Raw genomic sequence first — 14382 nt, forward strand, 5'->3', positions numbered from 1 at the left:
GCCCTCCGGTGGATTCTAGTTACCCGCCAGCATGTTGTCTCACTCCGTACACGTGCACACGTAGATAATCAAAGAGGCAAGATGAGGCGTGAACCATCGTAGTGACACTGTGCGATGAACCCAGTATCTCACTTAAATTTTCAACTTTTTTTAATTTAATTTCAAAAATCAAACTTTTTCAGGCCAGTGTCTATCATGTCAACTCCAGTATTGTTTGACCATATTCAGTACACTGTTTTCCATAAGGCGTAGGAAGTTATTTGTGTGTACCCCCCTCAATGGTGTGTGTTAATGCTTGCTTGTGAAGCCAAACCTGACTTTGGCAAAAATGCTTTCTTCCCATGCCTCTTGCCCTCTCACTGGCACACTGCTTATTCAGCTCTGCTATTGTCAGCATGGTGTGTGTGTATGTGTGTGTGTGTGTATAAACGAGCCACCCTCTGTTCCGTATGTTACTCTGTATGTGTCAAATGAGGGAGTGACCATGAGCAACCACTGTGTCAAACACTCAGCTAATAAGGTAATTCAGGAGGCCTGGGATGTGAGTGTGTGCATGCTTGTGTTTGTGTGTGGTGAGTGCATGGAGGGCTGCGGGTTAGCAGTGAGGCAGCCAGCCAGGTTCCCATGCCGGACACTCTCTGCAGACCACTTGAGAGTGAGTAACAGAGAGAGAGAGGAGGTAGGAAGAGTCTTCTGGGCCCAACAAAACACAAAGCTGAGGCCACAAGTTGTCCTGGGAGGCGTTCAGGTCCCACGCAGGTAGCCAGGCAAGCGTCGCCAAATTGTGCTTTGTGACACAAGGGCCATTCAACAGGAACAGGATGCAGACTGCGGGATGTCCCAGACCCCTTGGCGCTGCACTCTGGTGTGCGCCTGTGTGCGCACGTCTGGCCCGCTTGTTGACTTTTTGGGAAAAAGATTGACGAGGGGAGAACTTGGCTCATCTTGAACGCGGCCCTCGTCTCTTGTCAAAGGTCTGACAGTGAATGAATGCTTCACGGACAAACTCAATTAGCCGTCATGCACGTTTAAAAGAGGTGTCTGTCTCTCGCGACAAAAAGTCCCCCCCGCTGCTTTATTAGACATACTGCCCTGATGAATGTATGGCAAACATATCTCTTTGTTAGTGGTGAGACGGCGGCAGACAGTCAAGAGGAGGTCTGAAGCAGTCAAACAGGCACAGACGTGGAGCAACTTGTGACAAAGGACGAGATAATGTGACACAACCAAAGCGATGAAGAATGTATTGAACACTTGCGATTATCGGGGTAGTGAAGAGGGATGAGGGGCTCTGTGGATGATGTCAAATTCACACGCGTCCCAGCATCATCAATAAGCATGCATATTTTGCTTCGTTTATGACAACGAGAGCTTTTAAAGCCGCTCCGAATAAGATTTCATGCAAAAGATAGTGTCCATCTATTGCGCCTTTGGCCCATGAATCCCAAAAGAGTGAAGAGCCCGTTATTGTGATTTTTCAATTATGAGAGCTGCTATGATCTGAGAGATGATGTTGTCCTTAAGTGAAGAATGAATTGATATATCTTATAGTCATTATGAGAGGCTGTGTGCGGCATCTGTGCGTTCATCGTCATGACAACAGGGATGAAAACAAGCACTTCCTCCGCAAATGCGGGCCCATATTATGGGTTGGCGGCCGAAGGCCACTCGACAATAGCTTTTAATGTCATAGCTCAGTGACTGCTCTTTGTGCAGAAGCGGGCAGACCGCGAGCTACACAAAAAGTCCAAAGTAAAATGGATTAGAATATGTGTGAAAAGATGACTGAATCAAAGGCAGTGGATTGGAGGAGATTAGCTCAAGGGATTATGGGAGAAAACGACTCACTAATTACTTTTTGTTGGGCCACAAAATGAGATTTCATTTGGTATTGAGGGGGAAAGCATTCATAGGACAAACACTTATTGGAGATATTAGTCTGTGATAGGTGTATGTGAAATATATATGTTAAAATTGATCTATTGAATCGTATACTGTAGTTATTCATAGTTCAATGCATTGGAAATATGTAGTAAGCGTGGATTTTAAAATGTGCATGTTAGAGTATTAGAATAAATAAACGCAAGTAAATATATAAACCCAACACAGAATAATCCAAATAAATCCTTAATAGATTTTGCATATTTCATTGTGCCTGTAATGTGCATGTGCAAAATAATAATAGCGTTAATAAATAATATTGTATGGTTAATATTGATTGCATTGCCTTCTTCCTAAGAATTTATGCAGCTCGATATATTTACGACACAACATTTTAGGATTTATTATTTAATCATTAAAAAAAAATCAGAACAGCTTAATGAATGGCACGGTGACTTTTTGAGGGTGAAACACTTTTTTTCTAATCACAAATGTGGGACTGAGTTGTGTCCTCCTTTATTGAGTTTGGTGCAACAAAGCCAAACATTGCCCCACTTTCAGTGCGTCAATAAGTATGATACTAATTTCTCAACTCTCTCTTCTCAAGTCCTTTCTGTTGTCTACGCAAAGAAGGCAAACATCTGAAGTATTTTTACGAGGAAAAACAACAACAGTGAGCCACTCCAATCCGCAATGTGACTTTGTGATGTGCGCTCTTTCAATGATTTGGTCAAAAAAGTGGAGTGGAGGAGCTTATAGGATGTCTTGTGTGGCGTTTGCTCTCCTCTCCGGCTCTCCAATTAGCCACCAAAAGAGTCCAGCCAGGAGAAGAGTGGACAAAGGAGCCGAAAGGGGAGCAGGGAAAGCCAAAAAGAAAAACAAAAACACAACAATCAACAAGACCTCCCGTCATCTTAGTGGGGGAAGACACGTACACACACAACCAAAGCCTGTGGTGTTTTCGGCGCTGCGGCCGTCGCTGTGGAAACCAGGAGCTTGTTTGATTCTCCTCCCTTCTATCCTTGTGTTATTTCTCATTGCCCACTAAACCCCCCCCCCCTCCCCCTCCTGACCCCCTCCATTCACCGCCTCCTTTCTTCCTAGGCTAAAACAAAGCAGCAGTCTGAAAGGACTCTGAGGTAGGTAAATGTATTCAGTGACACCGGCCGGATGATTCCATTCTGCGCTGGCTCTGTAACATTTGTTTCAGGCCTTGTCTGAGGGCAGGGACAGCGTGTTGGCTCTTTTGTCCCCCGCGCCCTCCGCGCAGCCCTCCAGTTAATGGCAGCCTTGTCCCGGGCCGCTGGACCAGAAACCTGCAGCCTTGGGGGACCAGACAACATGGTGACACGGGAAGTCGGTGTAACGGGCGAAGATGTAGTGGGGGGGGGGGGGGGGGTTAGATGATGGAGGCTTCCTCGTGTTACGTATCGTGCCCTACTCAGTTTCTTTCACTTAAAGATTGTTGGCCTAACCAACGGATAAGAGTCACAGTACCATCAAGTAGTGTGGTTCAAGTCAGTATGGTCCCCTTAACTGGAGTTTTTGCATGCAGAATGTAGCCTGCTACCTCACAGGTGCGGATGCTTCATGTTTCTTACTAAATAGTTTTGTGATTCTGACAGGAAATTGGTAACGGAATTGAAATTTTCTTCACTGTATATATTTTTTAACCAAATGTTTTCCTATCACAAAATGAACAATAATTCTACCTAATTTTAATACATAAATACTGGGTTATTTCACCCGACTCCCTGAAATTGACCAAATGCTGCAGGTGTAACTTTATTCATGTGCTGAGGTCAAACTGGCCTCCTGACATCACACAAACCATTACAAAGGTGGAACAAAATGTGTTAAAAATTATTGACGTAAAAAGAACAACAAATATTGTTAATCAAAACACATAAGAAGTTAGTCAGCTTCCCATAATAAACTGCACTGAACTTTAAAAAGGACACTGTATATGTTCCTCATGCTCAAGTCAGCATTCTTTGTTCTCCCAAGTTACTCCTCTTTTCTATAAGCGTTGAGTGGCCAGGTGCTGGTGGAGAGGGTGAACTGGATGGCTGCTGGGGGGCGGGTGTGGGTACATCGGAAGGCAGGCACCCTGCTGCTATCTGTCGGGAGAGGCCCCCGCCGAAGTTTAGAAACGAGGGTTCCTTTCCCCCACTCTTTTGCTACTGGCTGCTCAAGAAAAAAAAACATCTTCTTCACTTGTGCTGTGAGCACCTCTCTCGCTGCGAGAGGAGAGACTAATGGTTCAGAGAAGCGCACCACACTTGACTTTGGTAATCTCCAAAACTCAAAGAATATGTCAGGGGGTCAGTAAAACAAACCAGAACAATTACAAACCCTAAAAATTCTTCAGGAAACGCTAATCAACATAACGCGTTTTCTATACGGGGACGGGTTGAAATGCGGAAAAAAGAATCCTGGAAAAAATACAAAATACCCACAAGTCAATCATCTGACCTGGCACCTGGGGGGTCCAAACATATTTCAAATGGGGCCAGTGCCCTCGCCACCCCCCCTTACCTCCGCCAGTGGCTACTCCTACTACCACTACAGGAAACAAATTACTTGTGTATTTATCACGTACAGTAAAGATTTTGTTTTTAATTGAGTATGGTACTAAATTGAAGTTGCCAGATTCTTAATTCTTGCTTGTGTACTGTTAAAACTAATAAACATCGATCACTTAAAACTGTATGACAAAGAGGGGCCACGACCAATGAACATGGATTCACTGTATATTTTTAATCAACTGTTTTTCTGCTTTTAATCAAAATTCCTCAGAAGCTAGAAACCACCTACTCCAGCTTCTCACTCTTTTCCTGCAACAAAATCTGCTCTTGTATTGGGGGCCGCCACTACAAACTGTGTATGAGAGGATTAGGGGCTCCTTGACCGCTCCTTCAAATGCACTCCCAGCATGGCCGCCTCGGTTATGACCATTAGATACCCCGACCATGAGGGGCACATGAAAGGGTGGAATACACGCGGCTTTTCCCAGGGCCAAGTTTGACCACACGCCTGGCAAAAATGAATGTATAATCCGAAAGCGGACAAAGGCGAGAAGAGGAGAGTGTTGTGCTTGCTTGCTGAGAGAGGCTTTATGTTTCTATTGCCTTCATTGAGCTTGCGAGTGCAATAATGATGATTCGAGGCCAGATTAAAGCGAGGACAAGGGCGGTGTAATCTGTGAAGCAATTGAAGGGGTTTCTTAAAGGGAAAATTCTTGTGCAAAAAGGACTTCAGATGAGAGGACACACACACACACCGAGTGGTACATGTGTGCTCAGTGGCGCTGCAGGGATTGCAAGGTGATCCCATATTATATCTCGACTGCCTTTTCTCTGTAGGTAAAAATGCTTTGGGGCACAGGAGTTTAACGTAGCTGCTGTGTGTTAGACCGTCCGATGAGGAGCAAACGCCAATTGAGGGACCGAGCGCCTAAGTGTTGGATGCAGACAGGATGTGGCAGTATAAAAAGCCCAATAACACATACCTGTTTATACTTTTTGAGTCAAAGAAAAGGTACAAATAGTTAAATGAGTCCAATAATTGGTACATTATTGAACATTGATTGTACCTCGAGGGATAGAAATGGACTGTTCCTGCAGTTCTAGTTCTGTGTATGATAAGTACAAATCAATTTTATTGCTGAGTCTCCCATCACACCTCAGCTGTAGGAATGAGTCCTCCTGAATATTCCCCACAGGAGCCATACGAGATGCCAACAAATCCCCGGGACATCCTCAAATGTCCCATTGCCAGCTCCCTTCCCCTCAGGCAGAACGACTCCCCGTGCTGCCATAATCTCTTGAGCAAAACAATATGTGTTGCAGACAATGTGAACTTCTGCACAGATGGGCCCTTGGGGAGATGTGCTCATCACATTTAGGTTCGGGATTAAGTGAAAGTTGCTGAACGGCACTGTAACTGAGGCGTGGGAATAGGAGGGGAGGGACCCAAGGAATTGATGTTCAAGAAAAACTCGCTCCCATTTGACTCAGACAGCTCAGAAAATTAAACTAGACCAGTGAGAGCATCACTACTCCTCCATCTATATCTTTCTATCTAACTTAAATATATACCAAAACGTATATTTTTAAATGAGCAGTAATTTTATAGACTTCAAAATGAATATTTAAATGCTAACTGACGCTGTTATTTGAGTTGATCACTGGGTGCAGTTGTTACGTTTACCGCTAGAGGACAGTATTGGTTCTGAAAGCTGCATGTGAGCCTAGAGAAACCTCCAACCAGACCCATCTGCAATGAAAGGAATACAATTAGGAAGTCAAGCCCATTAGAAAAGTGCAGATTTTTCCAAAGGTGACGATTTTAACCATGCAGGTTGTGCATCTGATTAGTGCATGCCCATATAAAATCTATGTGCAGGAACAAACGATTTGGGTGACAAACATTAACTTCAGAGGTACCCTATTACTGCTTGTTCTCTCACCTGGTTAACTGGTCAGGTGAATTGTTTATGATCAACGCTTACTTTTTAACCCGGCGTTAATACTGCTTCTTATGTTACCTGATGTTGAGTCTCAGGTGGAAAACTTTTATCTTAACTTTGGAATCGGCAGTATCCATGTCAGTCTGCCTTTCTTAATTGGGTTTTTTTTTATTGTGTTTTATTTCTCCAACAAGTCTGCAACAAGTAGTTCTTATTTATTATAAACATGAGGTTTGTTGCCTATTTATTTAATTTTACTACTCTCTCAAACACAGAAGCTCTTCAGATGTGCTTTGATTTATTTTTATTTTTTTTTAAATTGGGTTTAAAATTGTTTAGTACAAATAGTGTCTTTGTTCGTATTGTTATACCAACGATATATCAGCTAGAAAAACTAAATGACTTGTCTGCACTTGTGTGTTATCAATGACGGGAAAATTAAAATACAATTGGGCTACATTAAATTTCTTCAATGAGTCACAGGTTCATTTATTGAGGTCAGCCAGGCCACTTGAATTTGAAATATTCAAAACAAAATGTCTTTTTGATTCAAACCAACAATAAAGCCACAAACAAATCAAGTTGTTCAATGTTGACATAAAATAGATAGTTGTATGTAGACCCCCCCTCCCAAAACACGACTCCTATCTTTCATTCTCAACCTTGCCTCGATGAGCCCTCACTAGTTGCCCATTCCTGGAATACAGTGTACATTTTGCTTTTTGTGTGTGTGTTGTGCTGTGAAAACCTGCCTCAGGAAATGCAACTGATGTTTGCACTGTTTTGTCCCCTATTTTGTAGTTTGACAAACGTCTATCCTCTTTTGTGTAAATTTGCAGATGTGAACCTCTTGAAGGCAGCATCTAGTGCCTTGCACACTTTGTACATCCAGAACTCTAATGTTTGCTCCACGGATCACATTACCACACCAGAGATCTACCAGACAGGCCGACAGACAACCCGCATCACCACCCAAGGTAAGACAACAAAAAGGATCCTCTGATGGCGGGTGCAGTCAACAGTGTGCTAGTTGTCTGAAGATGTCTTGGTGTGCTGGTCTTTCCTTCGTTGTCCATTCTTCCGGGGGAGTGTGTTGACTCAGATGCAACAAGCAAACAGAACCCGGGTGAAACCGCGTGGGCGCTCCATTCTTATGGAGCTACGGCCCAGTGGATTAGGCTAATGCTGGACCGTGAGGGGGTGTTGCAGGGCAGCATTCTGCGACAGGAGGTTATGGATTAGGGCTTTGTCGGGGCCCATGTTGGCCAAAGGGACTCTACGATGGACGGATGGACTGATTCAGGGTGGCAGATCAGAGTCTGGGGGCAACCCAATCAGATCAGGACATGTTGACGAGGGATTATCAGGTTGCTGGAGTCGCTGAGGTCTGATTGATATTTGGGGAGGTATTGGGCAAGTCTATGTATATGCTGGAAATCTTTCATGTCCACCAAGTAAAGTTATTTATATTTAAAATATGTTCGACTCTGGCTTTGTTGGCATTGTAACATGTAAGATGTCTCACAAAAATTCCAGGGTGTGAGTAAGTCTTAGAAAAGAGTTTGCCAGGATGAATAAGATAAATCAACATAGACCAAAGAGGGGTACATGTGAAATATTTAAAACATAACTCGTACTCGAAGGTCGTGTCGGGCTAAGGAGTAGCACGATTGTTGTTATTGTTGTAACCCTCCAGAATTGGATATTTGAACACAAATGGTGCAGCAACACACATTCACAATGTGACACACATTCTTTGTGAAAAACAAAAAAAAAACCTGCGACTTACTGAGGAGTTTACAACGCCATGCATATCCATATGTTTGTATTATACTGTGTCCATTGAATTGAAACATGGCAGAAACTCTACTTTCTTTACATTCTGCTTGTTTGTTTTTTTCTTAAATATTTTTATAAAGTATACTATTTAGAGTGCTATTTTTTGCGATTATTTTCTGCGGGGTTGGACGGACAATACCAATTCCATTTCAGCTGATAAGATTTTTGAGTTAGAAGTATGGTGACGGGACAAATGAGACTCCTATCTCAAGGCACCCCAAATACACTCAAAATCATTGCCCAGTTAAATTTGTGTTGAGCAGTTCATAGTAGAAACATGCTGTTAAAAAAAAAAAAAAAGCTCTTTGAGGTCATGGAGGTGAAAGGATACCTTACACAGGTACCTCAATGAATCACAAAATATACTTTGAATAAAAAGACGGCGACTGATTTTATAGTTACTGTAGATTTAGTAGCCCCAAATCCCCACGCTCGAAGAGAGATCAGGTTCTGGTGAGCTCTGGCGATGGCACTGTTTGCCGGAAATCACCGTAGCATGATATCTCCGACATTTCTTTTTGTCAGCTGAAATGTAAAAAACAGATTTGCTCTTTTTATTGGTTGCCTTTGAAATTTGGCACACTTGACCCTCCTCCACTCTCAGTTTTTACTGCCTGCTGTGGTTTATTTCTGGAGGCCTGCCCAAGTGTGCGTGATGTTTACTTAGCCACTTGGGCTCAACACTTAATTGTGGTGATTAAGCGTTTGGACGAGATCTTGGAACACACCAAAGATCTCGTCGTGAAGACTTGAAGTGAAGCTTGTCGGTTCACAGTTGGACGGAGCTAGGGAAGAACAAATCAAGCATTCTTGGCCTCGTGGCGCTCGTTTTACATCCAAAGGCACTAAATGTGAAAAATGACATCTACGTTTAGGGACGGAAAATGATACTCCAAGGAGGTCAAGTTACGTTGCGTTTATTCAAAACGCCAATGTTTTTCCTATTCTGAGCTAGAGGAAGAGTAAGCGGCCAAGTTGAGAGAGAAGAGTGAGACGTGACTGACATGTGGCGAGAAGGCACCGATCCATCTCTTGTCGAATTTGTCACCTCACCACGCTCCGTGTGTCACGGCCTGGCACTCTGCTGCCGTCGGGCGTGGGTGGCCTCCTGACACACGCTACAAAGTGTGTGTCACGTCCGTCTGGGCTGAAAGAGCTCCCGAACACGCACCCACATAATGACGCTGACACGGAGCCATCAGGCTCGTCACAGAGCCCAGACGGAGTCCCTGGCGAGCACGGCACATCGCATCTCTGCTTCACGGCACTTTTTCACCACCTCGCAGTCGTGGTGGTGCCTGCTCTTCCTCTCTGACTCCATGACAAGTGCGTCAACAGCATGAGCGCAATCAATAACCGGAATTTCAAGGGACCAAAGGATTTGGGTCATTAGAATGTGTGTGTGTATGTGTTGGTGTGTGTGTGTGTGTATTCATATTGTTAAATGTAGGCTTTGATAACAGATGGTGCTTAAATGTATTTTTTTAACTGTCCAGAAAATCAGCTTCACAGATTTTAATAGTAGTTTAGTACACTCCTGTCTACATCGACATCAACAGAGAAAATAGTTGGCTCGGTGTCAATTTTATCCCCCACTTCCATAAAAGTCTGAATTCATGTTTCGTGTAGAAATGACTGGCGAGTTCCAACCCATCTCTCATAAAACTGTCATCTTCATTCTTTACTTTCCGGGCATCTGTTGAATGCAGGTGCACCTTGGCATGAAAGCAAACCAACTGTTGTCAAGTCACAGACAGAACACGCCACTGTTCCTGCTGCTCAGACTTAGCTGAGATTCCGTGAATTCATCTGCAAATTTGAAGCCTGAGATTCATATTCACCGAGGAAGGCTGCTTGTGTTCACATGGCAGATGCCGCTCCATTTGCTGACACGTTACATATTCATTGGAGTGCATTCCCGCAGGTGTGTTTGGAGGCAGCGATCTGCCCGAGATGCACCCACTCAGCATTAAAAGTCAAAGAAGGAGGGAGGCCCGCTCTTTAGTGACAATAGCCCCCCTCTGGACCTTCTCTGTGGGTGTGAGTGGGAGGCATTTAAAAGCCATTCACACCCTGGTGAGACCCCCCAAAGACGCCCCCGCATTCTGGGGATGACTACCTGCCCAGGAGCTCTCTCTCAGCCCATCTGTCCGAAGGAGATGCCCATCTCCTCCCTCCTTTCTCCACGGTGCTCCTTGAAAAGCTGCAGGCCTGAACAGACACACACACGCCACTGGGTAATTGCTGACTCAGCTCTGCGTTAGGCTGACAGTGCAAACGGAGCAAGGCAGGGTGTACGTGGGACTGTGAGTGTGTGTGTGTAGGCGGGTGTAGTAGGTCAGAAGACTGCTGTCTGTCGTATTTGTTCAATCCATTGGTGTATGTCGGAGTTAGTCGGTGGTTGGTAGAGCATTCATTAGAGGTGATGGATGTGTGTGTGTGAGGGGACAAATGAAATGTGTAGGCGGTTGTGGATGTGAGTCGGCGTGCGTAGGAGGAATTCAGTTGTTTGCAGGGGGCGTTGGTGGTGGTGACTGTGTGCTGATGAACTAATAAGGAAATTGACTATAGATTGTTATAATCCATGAAACTTCACATTTAGATCTTGGTAACATACGTTTAAGATGGAATATTTGACATAATTGCATCTAAAGTTGAATGCAATCGATATTTTCACCCAAGTTTTTTTTTTTTTCTCCCCCCCAATGATCGTCACACACACATCTGGGTGTGGTGAAATTTGTCCTCTGCATTTAACCCATCCCCGTGTGATTTTGATCCATCCCCTGGGGGAGAGGGGAGCAGTGAGCAGCAGCGGTGCCGCGCTCGGGAATCATTTGGCGATCTAACCCCCCAATTCCAACCCTTAGTGCTGAGTGCCAAGCAGGGAGGCAATGGGTCCCATTTTTATAGTCTTTGGTATGACCCGGCCGGGGTTATGAACCCACAACCTTCCAGTCTCAGGGCGGTCACTCTACCACTAGGCCACTGAGCTGGTCCATCCATGAAAATTTAATGCTCACTTTTTTTTATTATTCTTGCAATACGGTCTCATTTCTTTAAGAAAGGTCGCAGGTTATTCCCAAAAGTGGCTCTGTAGGAAGAGCCACACTGTGACCTTCGTCTCAGCATGCTCGGCCCATTAGTTTAATTTAATCAGCTGTCAAACTCCAAATGCACTATTGAATTTTTTTTTGTGAGCAGTAGGTCAAAAGATGGCGTTCTGGATTCCTCTCACCCTTCTGCTTTTAAACCTTCGTTTTGCACAGAAACTTCCAAAGTAGCCCCCCCCCCCCTCTCTCTCTCTCTCTTACAAAGAAGGAGAGACGCTGAACTCCATCCCCTCCTTAAGTGGGAGGATGACTGGACGTGAACACTTTCTGGCAAGCAAGCATGCCGCCGGCTGCACACGCACGAGGCCTGCAGGCGTGGGAAAGACCCGAATGATTATAAACAGTATTTGGTCCAGTTTTAACCTCTGCAGGCTTTGGCTTGGCTTAGTTGTCTACCCCCCCATACTTGTTTTCCTTCATTCTCCATGTGTGAGTGGAGGAATCACAGCAAAGGAGGCTAGCCAGGGAGAGGCCCACAGCTGCGGCCGCGAGGTCCCATCTTGTTTATTTGGGCAAGCCAAACCAAAATAAGCTCCAGCCAAGCGTTGCTCCTGAGGACTCGGCCCACTGCAGCACTTTTCATCCCAATGAAGGCAAAAATGCTCAGATTGTGGATGCGGCACTGCAAAGCTCCCAAAGTGTGACAGCTGCCTCATGTGTGGAGGAGGTAGGGAATCGCAGATTTGGACAGGATGGTCGGTTCATGTTCCCACACCTACTCCCGTTGGACAGTTCTTCACCCGTGCTCAGCAGTCGCTGAATGAGTTTCATTGTTGAATGTGAGAGTGTTAGCTTGCCAAATGGAAACGCCTTCGGGAGGAGATCCAAAAACATTTCCCTTTTTTAATGCAAAAGGGAGACATTGTTCATCGTAAACCTGTATGGTCAATTTCTAGAATGTTTTTTTTTTTTTTTTTCCTGAGACAGTTACTAGCAAAGCTCACTTCAGCATATTTAAAAGTTTTTATATGTAGAGTTCTCTGAACATGTCCATTAATGTGCACCGTCCATCTGAATAAATAAATAAAAAAAAATTAAAAGGCAATATTTTTCTTTAAAAGAATAAGTCATTTAAGGCCAGAATGACTCATGAGTTTCATCATCAATGACTTTGATTCTTGCTGAGCCGAAGTGCTACAACATTTGCTGACAATGCATGACAGCTGTTTTTGTTTATTGGATTTTGATTCGAACAACCTCGAGGGAATTTGACTTGCAAAGGTTCCACTTCATTTGATATCCTTCCTTTTCTACAGACCTTTGTCCCATGATGCTAATGAGAGGTGTAGCCTCTCCATGAGTTGTTTAAGCCTGTTGAGCCTTAAGGCACATTTGGAAAGCCCATAAAATGCATAGTCACAGAAAGTCTTTGAGTTACCCACCTGGCCTGCTATCACTCAGGTGATCTATATTGAGGATCCTTTTTACATGCAGAATAACAATATCCCCATCCTGCTTTCGTCATAACATTACTGCCCCCCCTCGATTTAAAGGTCAGCGGACTCAAAGGTGAACAGGTGCGCCCCAGGCCTTGCTCAGTTGCGTGATTGACAACTGCCCGCCCACAGTCCCTGCAGCCGCCAATCAAGCCGCTTTGGCCGGGCGTCTGTTGCTGGCTGTAAAGTTGACAGCTGACCAGTTGTCCCGCTTCTCTTATTTGCCACAGCAATACCACCCACTCCCATCCCGCTGTGGAAGTCAGAAGCGTCCTTTTCCTCCCTATTGTTTCATCCTTCGCTCATGCTCAAGCCCTCACCATGCCGTCTCCTTTTGACCTACTACATGAGGCCACTGCAAGAGTCAGTCTTCACCTGTCCGTCCTTCCGTCAGTCAGTCAGCACCTGAGGTAAAAGCCCTCCAAGTGTTTGGCGCCTGGCGGGTCTGACTATGTGGCCCACAAGAGAGGACATGTGTCAGTGGATCCCACAGACAAAGCTGATGCCGTTGCTGGGGTTAAAGGAGGGGCAGCTGTCCATCAGACCTGCTCCACCCAAACATTGACCACCACCACTACCAGCACATGTCAGCTTCTGGCTGATTGATAGCCTCAGTAGTGGTGTAGAGTTTCAGAATTCTGGAACTCCTGTGTTTTGTGAAACTGAACGTAATCTATATTGCACGACTTTTATCATATGCATCACTTTGGAAATCTCTGCAATTTTGGTTTAGGTCTCCCAGCTAGCTGCTGGATGCTTCAAGCCATTGAATACCTGCAGGGGATTCCTGATTCTTTACCATTACACCGCCTCCCTCCATCTCGACTGAAATGAAAATGCAAACATTTGCACACCGCTTTCTCTATGAGATTCCTCACTGTTATTTGCATCCCCCCGCCTCCCCAAGCCCAGTCTTCCTTGACTCGTCATTCTGAAGTCTGACAGCAAGTGGGTGACTTTCGACAGGTCACATTGAGCTCTGGGCAGGAAAGGAGTTGGCTTAACAATAGAGAACATGTGTCTGTTGGAGGGCAAGCCTCAACTTGTCCGTCCATAACAACCGCCCACCACAACCCCCCCCCCCCCCCCCCTTCATCCTTGGTGCATCTGTTGCGTACTATTTGAAGAGGCATTTTTGATATTGTGTTTTATCATGAAGCAATTATATTCCACTCCTCATGCTTCTTTATTTCCATTGGAAGCGTACTATGTGAAGAGGCATTTTTGATAGTGTCATGAAGCAATTATATTCCACACGCAGGAGAAGTACTAGTAAGGACAGTCACTGGTTCAAGATCTCCTTTTCAAAGCTTAGACTGACAGGGTGCATGTCGACAGAAGATTAATTCACGGAGAGAATGTGTCCGCTTCATTCAGTGTGTAAACATAATTCCCAGTCTCCCGCACAAAACAAATAAATCAGAATACTCTGTGAAACGCTATATTGTTTTTTTGCGGGGAAAAGCATTTGGTCTTATTGGAGAACGCGTTTGTTTTGCCAACAGCAAATCTGGTGAAAATTGCCTTCAGATTAGCATAATTCATTGTTATTCGATGACGTTCTTTTCTTGCGTCACTCACGACGCTACGCGTTGAGGTGGTTGTGAGTGTGTGTGAAAATAACAGCAAGTGTTTGAGCACA

Source organism: Syngnathus typhle, linkage group LG14 (assembly GCF_033458585.1).
Source record: "Syngnathus typhle isolate RoL2023-S1 ecotype Sweden linkage group LG14, RoL_Styp_1.0, whole genome shotgun sequence".
Taxonomy (NCBI): domain Eukaryota; kingdom Metazoa; phylum Chordata; class Actinopteri; order Syngnathiformes; family Syngnathidae; genus Syngnathus; species Syngnathus typhle.